This window comes from Zonotrichia leucophrys, chromosome 1, assembly GCF_028769735.1.
Source record: "Zonotrichia leucophrys gambelii isolate GWCS_2022_RI chromosome 1, RI_Zleu_2.0, whole genome shotgun sequence".
In the NCBI taxonomy this organism is placed as follows: Eukaryota; Metazoa; Chordata; class Aves; order Passeriformes; family Passerellidae; genus Zonotrichia; species Zonotrichia leucophrys.
This window is the reverse complement of record NC_088169.1, coordinates 112943602-112959616: the sequence shown is the minus strand read 5'-3', so window position 1 is coordinate 112959616 and position 16015 is coordinate 112943602.

Below are 16015 nucleotides of genomic sequence, written 5' to 3'. Positions count from 1 at the left end.
TGTTTCAGGACGTTATGGGGCAGTGCACTTTGTCAGGGTTTGAGTCAGTGCCTGCTGCAGTAACCTGCTGTAAACTGGACTAAGCAGACAATTTGCTTTGCCCTAAAATATTTGCTGAATGCCAGCAAATTAAAGGCCACTTTTATGTTACATGTTTAATTAGTTGGTAAGTAATATAGGTAAAAGAACAGCTGATTAAGTTATTTGAAAGAGTTTTCTGATGCTGCATCAGAGAGTTCTGTCTTTTAAGCAGAGGACAGCCTTGACACCCTGGTTCAGAGTCTGCACCTCTTGTCATGAAGAAGGGAAGATTTTGATAAGGGGGAAGACAATTTAAGAATAATTTCCTTTCCTGAGGCTGCACCTATAATCAAAGGAGGATATCAACTATTGCAAAATCCCGAGCATGGGGAATTTTACTCCAGAGGAAGTCAGTGATCAGGGTTCTTCTCTCTTTTTCTTGGGTTATTAATTATTTTTTCAGAGTAAACCATCTGTCTGATGATTTTCCACTGACTGATACTTAGCTCAAGGAAAGGACAAACTAATTTTACCAAAAGTGCCTCTGGATTAGGATGTTGCATACCCCATTGCTGGGGATATGGCCTACTGCAGAGAACACTACAATTCAATTACATTGGTGAATGCAATATTACTTGTGAAACAAAATTGCCTTATTAGGTTATTTAGCCTTCTTGGATCTTTAGAGAATCATGAAACAAAGTGATTCCCTATTACCTCAGTAAAAAGGAAATAATGAAAGAGCAGAGTTATCAGAAAGGTCTGAAATTATTATGAGGTATCCTGATGTCAGCAGAGAGTTCAAAAACATTTACATTTGTCACCTGGCTTGTCAGCTTTGATAAGTCCTTTCTTTACTCCCTCTGCTTTCCTTATTTCATCCATGGCATCCCCTTCAATTTCTCCCTACCTTCCTCACATGTGCTTATTCCTCCCAAGCACAAAGCAGGGAAATGGATGTTTCTGACTGCTTACTAAACTGAAAAATAAAACTCTCTGTTCAACTGGAATAAGAATATTTTGATCCTTCATCTAAAAGGGCTAAAAACAGAAGCCAAAAAATCCACAACATATTTTCAGTCTTAACACTACTTGTCAGTTTATTGTACATGATATTTCTTGGGGTTCTCTTTTTTATTTTTCTCCTTAAAGAATTGGTGATTTGTAAAATAAAATTCCAAAGCTGTGAAACCTAAAAGAGCATTTCCTTCTGCAATTCTTATGCATTTTGATATGTTATAATGGAATCTTTCCTTGAAGAAAATATTGTCCATAATAAGACTTAAAATGCTTCTCAGTGTAACTTGAATTTACGAAAATATGAAGTTTTCAGTGAATTTACTGTCCATAGAAAATTTGTGCCATGCCTACATACAAACAATGAGTAACAATATACTGTTACTCCTATGATGTTTTATGCTCTGGCTTAAAATTTCCACTGTTTTGTTAAAATAATTTCAAAATACATTCTGATTTCAATAAATTGTTCTAGTGCTTCTGATGAACAGTGCGTTGTCTCTACTCAGCTTTGAAATTTGAAACCTTTGGACTTAGCTGGGACATTCAAATTTATTCAATGTTAGATTTATCCATTTAGCTCATAGAAATACCTTCCATCTCTTTAAATTTCTCATTTGAAGGCTATAAAATGACGAAGTAGATAATCTTGCAAGATCTCTGCCTTATTGAACAGAAGAAGTACTTCCAGCCTGCTTGCTCTCTTGAGGGTTTCTTTCACGGCAGATTTCAGTGTCAGCTCAAATTTGCCATTGAACATAAATGCCATTCACCATTTGGCTGTACACCTAGGTTTTATTTATCTCAGTTCTGATGGTGCAGCTCATTATTTCAGAGGGGTGAAAACACTACCTGAAAAGTCATGTGCATCTCGGGTGTGCATGTCTTAGGGTTGTCAAGGAAACCACCCCAGGACTCCTGGCACCAGACTTCATCTCAGTAAGTGATGGAAACATCACAGGTATTGGCCAGCAGGCACCTCCCAGCGGGTGCTATTTTGGGAGCAAGTCAATGGATGAGATTCTCCTCTCCCAGCAGCTCTGAAGCTGTGTGAGGGCTTGCCTTTGTCTCCCCTGGACTCGTCTCTCCTTCAGTTTCTCTGGCAGAGAGCCATCCTAGAGGCGAGGCTGTTAAACAGTGCTCTCAAGGTACAAAAAAGCCTTCAAAGCACTGTGGTAAACCTGTCTCTAACTTTCCTAAAGTCTGGAGTGAGAACTAAAAGTTATCAGGAGAAGAAGATGGTAGCCTTTGATTCAGATGAGCACTCTTTCTCTTCATGTACCAAAACTCTACATAAGTGTTTACCTTTACAGCCATAAACCGAAAATAATAATTGCACATTTGTAATGGATTTGTAATTAATTTAGTCGTCAAATATCCTCAAGATGTTGATTGAGATCTCCGGTCCTGGGAATGTCAGAACACTGTGTTTATGGCTCTGGGGTCACCTGTGAGGGCTACAGGCTGTCACCCAGACTGAGGGTCAAAGTGCCCCTGCTACCAGCCTGTTCCCAAACTGAATTTGTCCAGAAAGCATCTAGAAGTGCTTTGTTTTCACAAAGGGGAAAGTAAAGCTTTCGGTGTCATTGGGGATGTTCATAGGGAAAGACAGAGCATGCTGGAAGAAGGTTACTTGAATGCTAAGGGGAAAAAATAGGACAGGAAAATGAGGAAGACAGATGGTAGGAAGAGAAATAAAACTGTGATGTACAGCTGAAATGGATTTGTAAAACAGGAATTGTTAACCTGGGGAGTGGGAATGAAAGAACAATAAGAAATGTCACACTGGGGAGAAATGGTTTTGGACCATTGAAAAACCAAGAACAGGGAATTTGTGGTAAAAATGGAATGTCCTGCACCATTACAGGACTGCATGGTGTTTCAGTTTGTGAGAGCAAATGCTGAGATAACTCAGAGGGGACAGCAAGAATTTCAGAGGGGAGGAATGGGATTCCCTGGCATCATCTGTAGGGCAGGGAATCAACATTTTGGGGGTAAAGATGAGGAGTTTTATTTCCACTGGATGGTGGTAATCGGTGCAGGACATATAGCAGACATTTCTGGTGGGAAAATCTAAGTGGATCTCTAGGAGGGATAGTTGGTTTTGAGAAAAGGCAGAAAAACTCTGAGGTAACTTGGGAAGGATGGACAGAGAAAATTTTGTGATGAAACCTGAGGTAATATATAAAGGCTGGAAAGAAAATTTTAAAGATAAAACTTCAGGTAATCTGCAGGGGAGTAAATCAATATTTTTGAGGCGAAATTTGAGGTAATTTGTATGGGACAAATAATGAACATTTGTGAGGGAAAATCTGAGGCAAATCACTAGGGGGGAAAAAAGGACATATTGGAGATAAAACCCAAGATAACAATTAGGTGGCATTTTGGGGCTTAAATCAGAAGTAGTATATAGATGTAGATGAAGATGTTATTAAGAAAAAATCTGAAGTAATCTCAATGGAATAGAACAGTATGAAAAGAAAAGTCTGAGGTAATCTGTAAAGACCAGAAAGAACACTGAGGCAGAGATGAGTGAGCCTAGTGATGATGAGCAGGTGTGAGGGGTCACTGGGGGGCTCTGAGGGTCTCTGAGGGCAGGGGGATGAGGGCTGTGTTGCTGAGGGGCTCCACAGGGCGCGGTTCCCGCCCGGGGCGGTGCGCGCGCCCCTCAGCTCCCCTCACGCTGAGGGCGGAACTCGAAGCCGCCGTGGCCGCCGTTCTCGGCGAGGCTTCGGGCGGGGTGAGACCCCCGGGCCGGGAGGCGCCCTCGGGCAGCCCCTGGCGTGAGGCAGAGGAGGAATGGACGGCCCTCACGCGTCTGCACGGTGTTTCGGTTTGCGGGAGGAAGAGACGATGTAAGTCAGAGGGGAGAAAGAAAACTTGATGTGGGCGGAGTGCTGGAACTCCCTGGCATCACCTGGAGAGCACGGGATGAATATTTTGGGTTAAGATTGAGGGTTGTGGGAAGAAAAGCTGCAGTAATCTGTGGCGATCGTGTAGTGGACTTTTTTTGGATGAAAAACCTTTCTCTAGGGGAAAAATCTCATTTTGGGGAAAAGTCTGATGTAATTTGGGGAGGTTAGGCAGAGGAAATTTTATGCTAACACCTGAGGTCATTTTTAATGGCCAGAAGGACCATTTTTGGGGGTAAAATATAAGGTAATCTGCAAATCTGACAGAGTACTTTGGAAAGAAATCCTGAGGTAATCTGTACTGACCACAGTGAGCACTGAGGGAGAGGTGACTCTCCAGGTGATGCTGAGGGAATATGCGTGTTCCTGAGGGGAAGCTGGGTAAGAATCCAAAGCTCTGTAGTCAGATGGTTGCAGAGCAGGTGTTTGTATATTCTGAGCTGGGAGTGAGGTGAATCTCTCTGCCAGACCTCACTCAATGATGTATTGCCTTCAATTTCATTCTAAATTGTAAATTACCACTTACAAGGTGTCATTGACATGCTCATATTTGTGTAAAGCTTTGTCATGGTTCTATGAGAGTTTTTTTGATTTCACACCCGCTCAGTTTCTTCTGTGTGATCCAAAGTCTACTGGTGGTCATTGATGAAGGCTTCTGTAGTCTTCCCTACCTTTGAACTTTTTACCTCTGTCTTCAGGACATGTCTGTTGCTTCTTGGTTTTTTTCAGTTTATTGTGTTTTTAGCTGATTTTGCAGTTTGCAAGATTGATTACAATTTGCTGTTATTCTCTAGATAGTGCTTGCTATGGCACTGGCTTTGCTGTTGTGCTTGTTTCGCCTAACATCACTTGTTACTATTAGTTGATACAATGTAACGTGTAGCGTTTTGTTACATAGGGCTTAGGATTCAGATGGTGCCTGTGTCCCTTTGAGGGGGAACATGGGAGTTGTTGGAGGGCAGGCAGGTGCCCCGTGTTTCTCTGAGGGGACATGAGGGTCACGGAAGGGATGGCAAATGCCCTGCGTGTTGCTGAGAGGGCGTGGGGGTTCCTGAAGGAGTGGTGTGTGCCCTGCATGTTGCTGAGGGGACACAAAGGTGATTTGAGGGGGCAGGCAGGCGCCTCGGGTGTGGCTGAGCACGGTGAGAGAGGCATGCGGTGTAGCCTGCATGTAACGGAGGTGGCGGCAGATGCCGAGCGTGCCCCTGAGGGGCTCTGAGGGTCTCTGAGGGCAGGGGGATGCGGGCTGTGTTGCTCAGGGGCTCCACAGGGCGCGGTTCCGCCCGGGGCGGTGCGCGCGCCCTCAGCTCCCCTCAGAGCTGATGGCGGTTACTCGAAGCCGCCGTGGCCGCTCCCGGCGGTGCGCGCGCCCCTCAGCTCCCCTCACGCTGAGGGCGGAACTCGAAGCCGCCGTGGCCGCCGTTCTCGGCGAGGCTTCGGGCGGGGTGAGACCCCCGGGCCGGGAGGCGCCCTCGGGCAGCCCCTGGCGTGAGGCAGAGGAGGAATGGACGGCCCTCACGCGTCTGCACGGTGTTTCGGTTTGCGGGAGGAAGAGACGCGGTAAGTCAGAGGGGAGAAAAAAACTTGATGGGGGTGGAATGCTGGAAGTCTCTGGCATCACCTGGAGAGCACGGAATGAATATTTTGGGTTAAGATTGAGGGTTGTGGGAAGAAAAGCTGCAGTAATCTGTGGCGATCGTGTAGTGGATATTTTTTGGAAGAAAAACCTTTCTCTAGGGGAGAAAATTGGTTTTGGGGAAAAGTCTGAGGTAATTTGGGGAGGTTAGGCAGAGGAAATTTTATGCTAACACCTGAGGTCATTTTTAATGGCCAGAAGGACCATTTTTGGGGGTAAAATATAAGGTAATCTGCAAATCTGACAGAGTACTTTGGAAAGAAATCCTGAGGTAATCTGTACTGACCACAGTGAGCACTGAGGGAGAGGTGACTCTCCAGGTGATGCTGAGGGGATGTGAGGTTCACTGAGGGAATATGCGTGTTCCTGAGGGGAAGCTGGGTAAGAATCCAAAGCTCTGTAGTCAGATGGTTGCAGAGCAGGTGTTTGTATATTCTGAGCTGGGAGTGAGGTGAATCTCTCTGCCAGACCTCACTCAATGATGTATTACCTTCAATTTCATTCTAAATTCTAAGGTCCCGGTTACAAGGTATCATTAGCATACTCATATTTGTGCAAAGCTGCGTCATGGTTCTGTGAGAGTTTTTTGATTTCACACCCGCGTCAGTTTTTCTGTGTGATCCAAAGTCTACTGGTGGTCATTGATAAAGACGTGCAGTCTTCCTTATGTTTGAACTTTTTACCTCTGTCACCAGGACATGACTGTTGCTTCTTGGTTTTTTTCAGTTTATTGAGTTTTTAGCTGATTTTGCAGTTGGTAAGATTTATTAGATTTTGCTGTTTTGCTCTGGATGGTGCTTCCTATGTTACTGGCATTGCTTTTGGCTTTGTACATCTTGGTACAATATTACTTGTGACAGTTACTTGATACAATGTAACGTGCACCTTTTGTTACATAGGGCTTAGGATTCAGATGGTGCTTGTGTTCCTCTGAGGGGGAATATGGGAGTCGCTTGAGGGGTGGCAGGTGCCCTGAGGTCCTCTGAGGGGACATGAGGGTCACGGAAGGGATGGCAAATGCCCTGCGTGTTGCTGAGAGGGCGTGGGGGTTCTGGAAGCAGTGGTGTGTGCCCTGCATGTTGCTGAGGGGACACAAAGGTGATTTGAGGGGGCAGGCAGGTGCCTCGGGTGTGGCTGAGCACCGTGAGAGAGGCATGCGGTGTAGCCTGCATGTAACGGAGGTGGCGGCAGATGCCGAGCGTGCCCCTGAGGGGCTGTGAGGGTCTCTGAGGGCAGGGGGATGCGGGCTGTGTTGCTGAGGGGCTCCACAGGGCGCGGTTCCCGCCCGGGGCGGTGCGCGCGCCCCTCAGCTCCCCTCAGAGCTGATGGCGGTTACTCGAAGCCGCCGTGGCCGCTCCCGGCGGTGCGCGCGCCCCTCAGCTCCCCTCACGCTGAGGGCGGAACTCGAAGCCGCCGTGGCCGCCGCTCTCGGCGAGGCTTCGGGCGGGGTGAGACCCCCGGGCCGGGAGGCGCCCTCGGGCAGCCCCTGGCGTGAGGCGGAGGAAAAATAGACGGCCCTCACGCGTCTGCACGGTGTTTCGGTTTGCGGGAGGAAGAGACGCGGTAAGTCAGAGGGGAGAAAGAAAACTTGATGTGGGCGGAGTGCTGGAACTCCTTGGCATCACCTGGAGAGCACGGAATGAATATTTTGGGTTAAGATTGAGGGTTGTGGGAAGAAAAGCTGCAGTAATCTGTGGCGATCATGTAGTGGACTTTTTTTGGATGAAAAACCTTTCTCTAGGGGAAAAAACTTATTTTGGGGAAAAGTCTGAGGTAATTTGGGGAGGTTAGGCAGAGAAAATTTTGTGTTAATACCTGAGGTAATTTTTAATGGTCAGAAGGACCATTTTTGGGGGTAAAATATAAGGTAATCTGCAAATCTCACAGAATACTTTGGAAAGAAATCGTGAGGTAATTGGTAATGATCACAGTGAGCACTGAGGGAGAGGTGACTCTCCAGGTGATGCTGAGGGAATATGCGTGTTCCTGAGGGGAAGCTGGGTAAGAATCCAAAGCTCTGTAGTCAGATGGCTGCAGAGCAGGTGTTTGTATATTCTGAGCTGGGAGTGAGGTGAATCTCTCTGCCAGACCTCACTCAATGATGTATTGCCTTCAATTTCATTCTAAATTGTAAATTACCGCTTACAAGGTGTCATTGACATGCTCATATTTGTGTAAAGCTTTGTCATGGTTCTATGAGAGTTTTTTCATTTCACACCTGCGTCAGTTTCTTCTGTGTGATCCAAAGTCTACTGGTGGTTATTGATGAAGGCTTCTGTAGTCTTCCCTACCTTTGAACTTTTTACCTCTGTCTTCAGGACATGTCTGGTGCTCCTTGTTGATTTTCTGTCTATTATGTTTTTAGCTGATTCTGCAGTTTTCAAGGTTGATTACAATTTGCTGTTATTCTCTAGATAGTGCTTGCTATGGAACGGGCTTTGCTGTTGTGCTTGTTTCGCCTAACATCACTTGTTACTATTAGTTGATACAATGTAACGTGTAGCGTTTTGTTACATAGGGCTTAGGATTCAGATGGTGCCTGTGTCCCTTTGAGGGGGAACATGGGAGTTGTTGGAGGGCAGGCAGGTGCCCCGTGTTTCTCTGAGGGGACATGAGGGTCACGGAAGGGATGGCAAATGCCCTGCGTGTTGCTGAGAGGGCGTGGGGGTTCCGGAAGCAGTGGTGTGTGCCCTGCATGTTGCTGAGGGGACACAAAGGTGATTTGAGGGGCAGGCAGGTGCCTCGGGTGTGGCTGAGCACCGTGAGAGAGGCATGCGGTGTAGCCTGCATGTAACGGAGGTGGCGGCAGATGCCGAGCGTGCCCCTGAGGGGCTGTGAGGGTCTCTGAGGGCAGGGGGATGCGGGCTGTGTTGCTGAGGGGCTCCACAGGGCGCGGTTCCCGCCCGGGGCGGTGCGCGCGCCCCTCAGCTCCCCTCAGAGCTGAGGGCGGAACTCGAAGCCGCTGTGGCCGCTCCCGGCGGTGCGCGCGCCCCTCAGCTCCCCTCACGCTGAGGGCGGAACTCGAAGCCGCTGTGGCCGCCGTTCTCGGCGAGGCTTCGGGCGGGGTGAGACCCCCGGGCCGGGAGGCGCCCTCGGGCAGCCCCTGGCGTGAGGCAGAGGAGGAATGGACGGCCCTCACGCGTCTGCACGGTGTTTCGGTTTGCGGGAGGAAGAGACGCGGTAAGTCAGAGGGGAGAAAAAAACTTGATGGGGGTGGAATGCTGGAAGTCTCTGGCATCACCTGGAGAGCACGGAATGAATATTTTGGGCTAAGATTGAGGGTTGTGGGAAGAAAAGCTGCAGTAATCTGTGGCGATCGTGTAGTGGATATTTTTTGGAAGAAAAACCTTTCTCTAGGGGAGAAAATTGGTTTTGGGGAAAAGTCTGAGGTAATTTGGGGAGGTTAGGCAGAGGAAATTTTATGCTAACACCTGAGGTCATTTTTAATGGCCAGAAGGACCATTTTTGGGGGTAAAATATAAGGTAATCTGCAAATCTGACAGAGTACTTTGGAAAGAAATCCTGAGGTAATCTGTAACGACCACAGTGAGCACTGAGGGAGAGGTGACTCTCCAGGTGATGCTGAGGGGATGTGAGGTTCACTGAGGGAATATGCGTGTTCCTGAGGGGAAGCTGGGTAAGAATCCAAAGCTCTGTAGTCAGATGGCTGCAGAGCAGGTGTTTGTATATTCTGAGCTGGGAGTGAGGTGAATCTCTCTGCCAGACCTCACTCAATGATGTATTACCTTCAATTTCATTCTAAATTCTAAGGTCCCGGTTACAAGGTATCATTAGCATACTCATATTTGTGCAAAGCTGCGTCATTGTTCTGTGAGAGTTTTTTGATTTCACACCCGCGTCAGTTTCTTCTGTGTGATCCAAAGTCTACTGGTGGTCATTGATAAAGACATGTGCAGTCTTCCTTATGTTTGAACTTTTTACCTCTGTCACCAGGACATGACTGTTGCTTCTTGGTTTTTTTCAGTTTATTGAGTTTTTAGCTGATTTTGCAGTTGGTAAGATTTATTAGATTTTGCTGTTTTGCTCTGGATGGTGCTTCCTATGTTACTGGCATTGCTTTTGGCTTTGTACATCTTGGTACAATATTACTTGTGACAGTTACTTGATACAATGTAACGTGCACCTTTTGTTACATAGGGCTTAGGATTCAGATGGTGCTTGTGTTCCTCTGAGGGGAATATGGGAGTCGCTTGAGGGGTTGCAGGTGCCCCGATGTCCTCTGAGGGGACATGAGGGTCACGGAAGGGATGGCAAATGCCCTGTGTGTTGCTGAGAGGGCGTGGGGGTTCCGGAAGCAGTGGTGTGTGCCCTGCATGTTGCTGAGGGGACACAAAGGTGATTTGAGGGGGCAGGCAGGTGCCTCGGGTGTGGCTGAGCACGTGAGAGAGGCATGCGGTGTAGCCTGCATGTAACGGAGGTGGCGGCAGATGCCGAGCGTGCCCCTGAGGGGCTCTGAGGGTCTCTGAGGGCAGGGGGATGCGGGCTGTGTTCTGGGCTCCAGGCGGTCCGCCCGGGCGGTGCGCGCCCTGCTCCCTCGAGCTGAGGGCGGTTACTCGAAGCCGCCGTGGCCGCTCCCGGAGGTGCGCGCGCGCCCCTCAGCTCCCCTCACGCTGAGGGCGGAACTCGAAGCCGCTGTGGCCGCCGTTCTCGGCGAGGCTTCGGGCGGGGTGAGACCCCCGGGCCGGGAGGCGCCCTCGGGCAGCCCCTGGCGTGAGGCAAGAATAGCGCCTCACGTTGCCGGTGTTCGGTTTGCGGAGAAGAGACTAAGCAGGAGAAAATTGTGGGGATGCGGATCGCTCACGAAGCCGAATGATATTGGTTAGATTGGTTGTGAAGAAGCAGTATCGGGCGATCATGTATGATTTTGATAAAACTTTTTAGGAAAACTATTGGGAAAAGTGGAATTTGGGATAGCAAGAATTGTGTAATACTGAGATTTTATGGTAAGAGCCATTTTTGGGGGAATATAGTACTGCAAACTCACAGAATTGAAAGAAGTGAGTATGTAAGACCGTGCTGAGGAGGATCAGTGATGGGGGAATCGTTGAGGAGCTGGAGAATCAAGCTCTGTATAGAGTGCAGAGAGTGTTGTTATTTGCGGGAGGGTATTCTCTGCAACCTACTCTGAGTATTGCTCATTTCATTATGTATTACTTACAATTCTGACATAATTTGTGTAGCTTTGTCATGGTCTATAGGTTTTATTTCCACCTCATTCTCTTGTGACCAAGTATGTGGCTTATGAAGTTTTAGTCTCCTACTTCTTTCTTGTTCGACATGTTGGTGCTCTTGTTGATTCTTATTTGTTTTGATGCATTTCAGTGATTCAATTTGCTTATCTCTAATGTGTGCTATGAGCTTTGTTGTGCTTTCCCACATCATTATATTAGTTGATAGTAAGGTACTTGTTAATAGCTTAGTTCAATGGTGCGTGTCTTAGGGAAATGGGTTGTGGGGCAGCGTGCCGTGTTTTTGAGGGACATGAGGGTCAGGAAGGAGGCAAATGCCTGGTGTTGCTGAGAGGGGGGGTTCTGAAGGATGGTGTGTGCCTCTGTTGCTGAGGACACAAAGGTGTTTGAGGGCGCAGGCCCTCGGTGTGGCTGAGCACGTGAGGAGGCTGCGGTTAGCCTGCATGTAACGAGTGGCGGCAGATGCGAGTGCCTGAGGCTCTGAGGGTCTCTGAGGGCAGGGGATGCGGGCGTGTTGCTGGGTCCACAGGGCGGTTCCCGCCGGGGCGGTGCGCGCGCCTCAGCTCCTCAGAGCTGGGGTTATCGAAGCCGCGTGGCCGCTCCCGCGGTGCGCGCGCCCTCACTCCTCACGCTGAGGCGACTCGAAGCCGCGTGGCGCGTTCGCGAGGCTTCGGCGGGGTGAGACCCGGCGGGAGGCGCCCTCGGGCAGCCCCTGGGTGAGGGAGGAGGAATGGCGGCCCCGGCTCAGGGTTCGGGCGGGGAGGCTGTGTCGAGGGAGAAGAACTGGGGCGGTGCGGACTCCTGCTCCCTGAGAGCAGGAGAATATTAGGGTGTGGGTTGGGAGGCGCGACTGTGGCGTCATGAGTGATTTGGATGAAACCCTGTCTCTAGGGAAACTTTTTTGGGGGAAAGTCGAGTAATTGGGGGGACTTAGGGCAGACGGAAATTGTAGCTATACCTGAGGTAATTTTTAATGGTCAGAAGGACCATTTTTGGGGGTAAAATATAAGGTAATCGGCAATCTCACAGAATACTTTGGAAAGAAATCGTGAGTAATTGGTAACTGATCACAGTGAGCACTGAGGGAGAGGTGACTCTCCAGGGATGCTGAGGAATATGCGTGTTCCTGAGGGGAAGCTGGGTAAGAATCCAAAGCCTGTAGTCAGATGTTTGCAGAGCAGGTGTTTGTATATTCTGAGCTGGGAAGTGAGGTGAATCTCTCTGCCAGACCTCACTCAATGATGTATTGCCTTCAATTTCATTCTAAATTGTAAATTACCCCTTACAATGGTGTCATTGACATGCTCATATTTGTGCAAAGCTTTGTCAGTGTCTATGAGAGTTTTTTTGATTTCACAGATCCGCCGTCTCAGTTTCTTCTGTTGATCCAAAGTCTACTGGTGGTCATTGATGAAGGCTTCTGTAGTCTTCCCTACCTTTGAACTTTTTACCTCGTCTTCAGGACATGTCTGGTGCTCCTTGTTGATTTTCTGTCTATTTATGTTTTAGCTGATTCTGCAGTTTTCAAGGTTGATTACAATTTGCTGTTATTCTTAGATAGTGCTTGCTATGGCACTGGCTTTGCTGTTGTGCTTGTTTCGCCTAACATCACTTGTTACTATTAGTTGATACAATTAACGTGTAGCTTTTTGTTACATAGGGCTTCTAGGATTCAGATGGTGCCTGTTGTCCCTTTGAGGGGGAATATTGGGAGTTTTTGGAGGGCAGGCAGGTGCCGCGTGTTTCTCTGAGGGACATGAGGGTCATGGAAGGGATGGCAAATGCCCTGCGTGTTGCTGAGAGGGCGTGGGGGTTCCTGAAGGGTGGTGTGTGCCCTGGCATGTTGCTGAGGGACACAAAGGTGATTGAGGGGGCAGGCAGGCGCCTGGGTGTGGCTGAGCACCGTGAGAGAGGCATGCGGTGTAGCCTGCATGTAACGGAGGTGGCGGCAGATGCCGAGCGTGCCCCTGAGGGGCTCTGAGGGTCTCTGAGGGCAGGGGGATGCGGGCTGTGTTGCTCAGGGGCACCGCAGGTCGCGGTGCTGAGGGCGGTTACTCGAAGCCGCCGTGGCCGCTCCCGGAGGTGCGCGCGCCCCTCAGCTCCCCTCACGCTGAGGGCGGAACTCGAAGCCGCCGTGGCCGCCGTTCTCGGCGAGGCTTCGGGCGGGGTGAGACCCCCGGGCCGGGAGGCGCCCTCGGGCAGCCCCTGGCGTGAGGCAGAGGAGGAATGGACGGCCCTCACGCGTCTGCACGGTGTTTCGGTTTGCGGGAGGAAGAGACGATGTAAGTCAGAGGGGAGAAAGAAAACTTGATGTGGGCGGAGTGCTGGAACTCCTTGGCATCACCTGGAGAGCACGGAATGAATATTTTGGGTTAAGATTGAGGGTTGTGGGAAGAAAAGCTGCAGTAATCTGTGGCGATCATGTAGTGGACTTTTTTTGGATGAAAAACCTTTCTCTAGGGGAAAAAACTTATTTTGGGGAAAAGTCTGAGGTAATTTGGGGAGGTTAGGCAGAGGAAATTTTATGCTAACACCTGAGGTCATTTTTAATGGCCAGAAGGACCATTTTTGGGGGTAAAATATAAGGTAATCTGCAAATCTGACAGAGTACTTTGGAAAGAAATCTGAGGTAATTGTAATGACACAGTGAGCACTGAGGGAGAGTGACTCTCCAGGTGATGCTGAGGATGTGAGGTCACTAAGGGAATATGCATTTCCTGAGGGGAAGCTGGGTAAGAATCCAAAGCTCTGTAGTCAGATGGCTGCAGAGCAGGTGTTTGTATATTCAGAGCTGGGAGTGAGGTGAATCTCTCTGCCAGACCTCACTCAATGATGTATTCCTTCAATTTCATTCTAAATTTAAATCCCGGTTACAAGGTTCATTGACATACTCATATTTGTGCAAAGCTGCGTCATGGTTCTGTGAGAGTTTTTTGATTTCACACCCGCGTCAGTTTCTTCTGTGTGATCCAAAGTCTACTGGTGGTCATTGATAAAGACATGTGCAGTCTTCCTTATGTTTGAACTTTTTACCTCTGTCACCAGGACATGACTGTTGCTTCTTGGTTTTTTTCAGTTTATTGTGTTTTTAGCTGATTTTGCAGTTGGTAAGATTTATTAGATTTTGCTGTTTTGCTCTGGATGGTGCTTGCTACGTCACTGGCTTTCTTTTTGGTTGTTTCGCCTGCACATCTTGGTACAATATTACTTGTGACCGTTCCTTGATACAATATAACGTGTACTTTTTGTTACATAGGGCTTAGGATTCAGATGGTGCTGTGTCCCTTGAGGGGGAATATGGGAGTGTTGGAGGGCAGGCAGGTGCCCCGTGTTTCTCTGAGGGGACATGAGGGTCAGGAAGGGATGGCAAATGCCCTGCGTGTTGCTGAGAGGGCGTGGAGGTTCCTGAAGGAGTGGTGTGTGCCCTGCATGTTGCTGAGGGGACACAAAGGTGATTTGAGGGGGCGGCAGGTGCCTCGGGTGTGGCTGAGCACCGTGAGAGAGGTGTAGCCTGCATGTAACGGAGGTGGCGGCAGATGCCGAGCGTGCCCCTGAGGGGCTCTGAGGGTCTCTGAGGGCAGGGGCATGCGGGTTTGCCGGGTTTTTCTGCTGTCACGGGAGAGTCCCCGATGGGGATTCGAGTGCGCCGTAAGGAACGTCCCTCCCGGAGGGTCGGGGGGGTGGCCGTGTTCCCGTCGTGCGGCCGCCGCCTGCCGGTCTGCACCGCGGGCCGCGATTTCTGCACATGCGCAGTGGCCCTGCGCCGCCATTTCCGGCAGCCGCAGAGGCGGGAAGTCAAACGCGGTGTGTCCGCCCACAGCGGCGGCCTCGCAGCCCGGGCCCCTCAGCCCCGAGGGCAGGAACTCGAAGCCGCTGGGTCCGCCGCTCTCGGCGGGCGGCCGGGCGGGGAGGCGCGGGCCGGGAGGCTTCCTCGAGCCGCCCTCGGGTGCGCAGAGGAGGAATGGACGGCCGGTCTGCACAGTGTTTCAGTTTGCCAGGGGTAGAGATGGGGTAGTTCATAGGGGTAGCAAGAACTGCAGAGAGGTCCAATGCTGGCATTTCCTGGCTCACCTGTGGGGCAAGGAGGGAACATTCTTGTGTAAAATTGAGTAGTGTGGGAACAAAAGCCGCGGTAATTTATGGAGGTCATAGAGCAGACTTTTTTTTGCAAGAAAATTACAGCAGATCTCTAGGGAAGAAAATGGCTTTTTGGGAAAAGTCTGAGGTATTTTGGGGAGGTGGGGCAGAGAAAATTTTGTGATAGAACCAGAGGTAATTTAAAAGGCCAGAAGAAACATTTTTTACTTGGAATTTCAGTTAATCCGCAATGGAATGAACAAAAGTAAAAATTTGATTTTTTCATGGTATTAGGACTTTTGAGGAGCACAATCTCTGTTAATCTGTAGGAGATATTTTGGAGGGAAATTATGAAGAAGTGTATGGGGGAGAGAAGAAACATTTTTGGGATAAAATCTTAGGTGATGTATAGGACACAGCTAGAGAATGATGTGAAGAGAAAAGCAGAAGCCCTCTTTTGGGGGCGCAAAAGTGACTTTCTCCTCAGAAAACCTGAGGTAACCTAGCTAAAACACGTTAGCCCTTTCCGGACAGATGAATCTGGGTTAATTTAGAGAGGACAAATGAGCATATTTGAGGGAGAGTCTGTTGTAACACGGCAGTAGGAGGCAGCATCTGTGATAGATAATCTGAAATAATTTACAAGAGAAAGAGGTGACAGTATTAATTGAAAGCCTCGGAGTCTTTAGAAGGGTATTGTCCTGGGCAGTACTGGGAGCTGAGACAAAATCTCTTAGAAAAGCCTTCCTGATGAGTCCTGAGGTGCAAAATACAGCCCCATTGCTTCCTAAATTCCTCAGGGAGGAACCTGATGGTCATTCAATCCTGCCACCTGACTTTGTCACAGGTTTAAGCCTAAAAGATTGAATAGATATAAGTGGAGCTACTTGAATATTCCTCCTCACAATAATTTATTGCAAAAAACATCTACTAACGTAAACACATAAAATTTATTTAGATAAAAACTACTCAAAAGTATCTTGATCAGAAAGCTTACTACACCATAAAGAGACACTTAAAACTAGTGTAGTAAAATGCCCTCCCTGAAAGGAAAAATATATTAAAGCTATCAAAAAAAATCCTAAAATCTGAAAATCAATGTAACACACAAGTGCAAAAAGGGAGGAAAAACCACATCTACT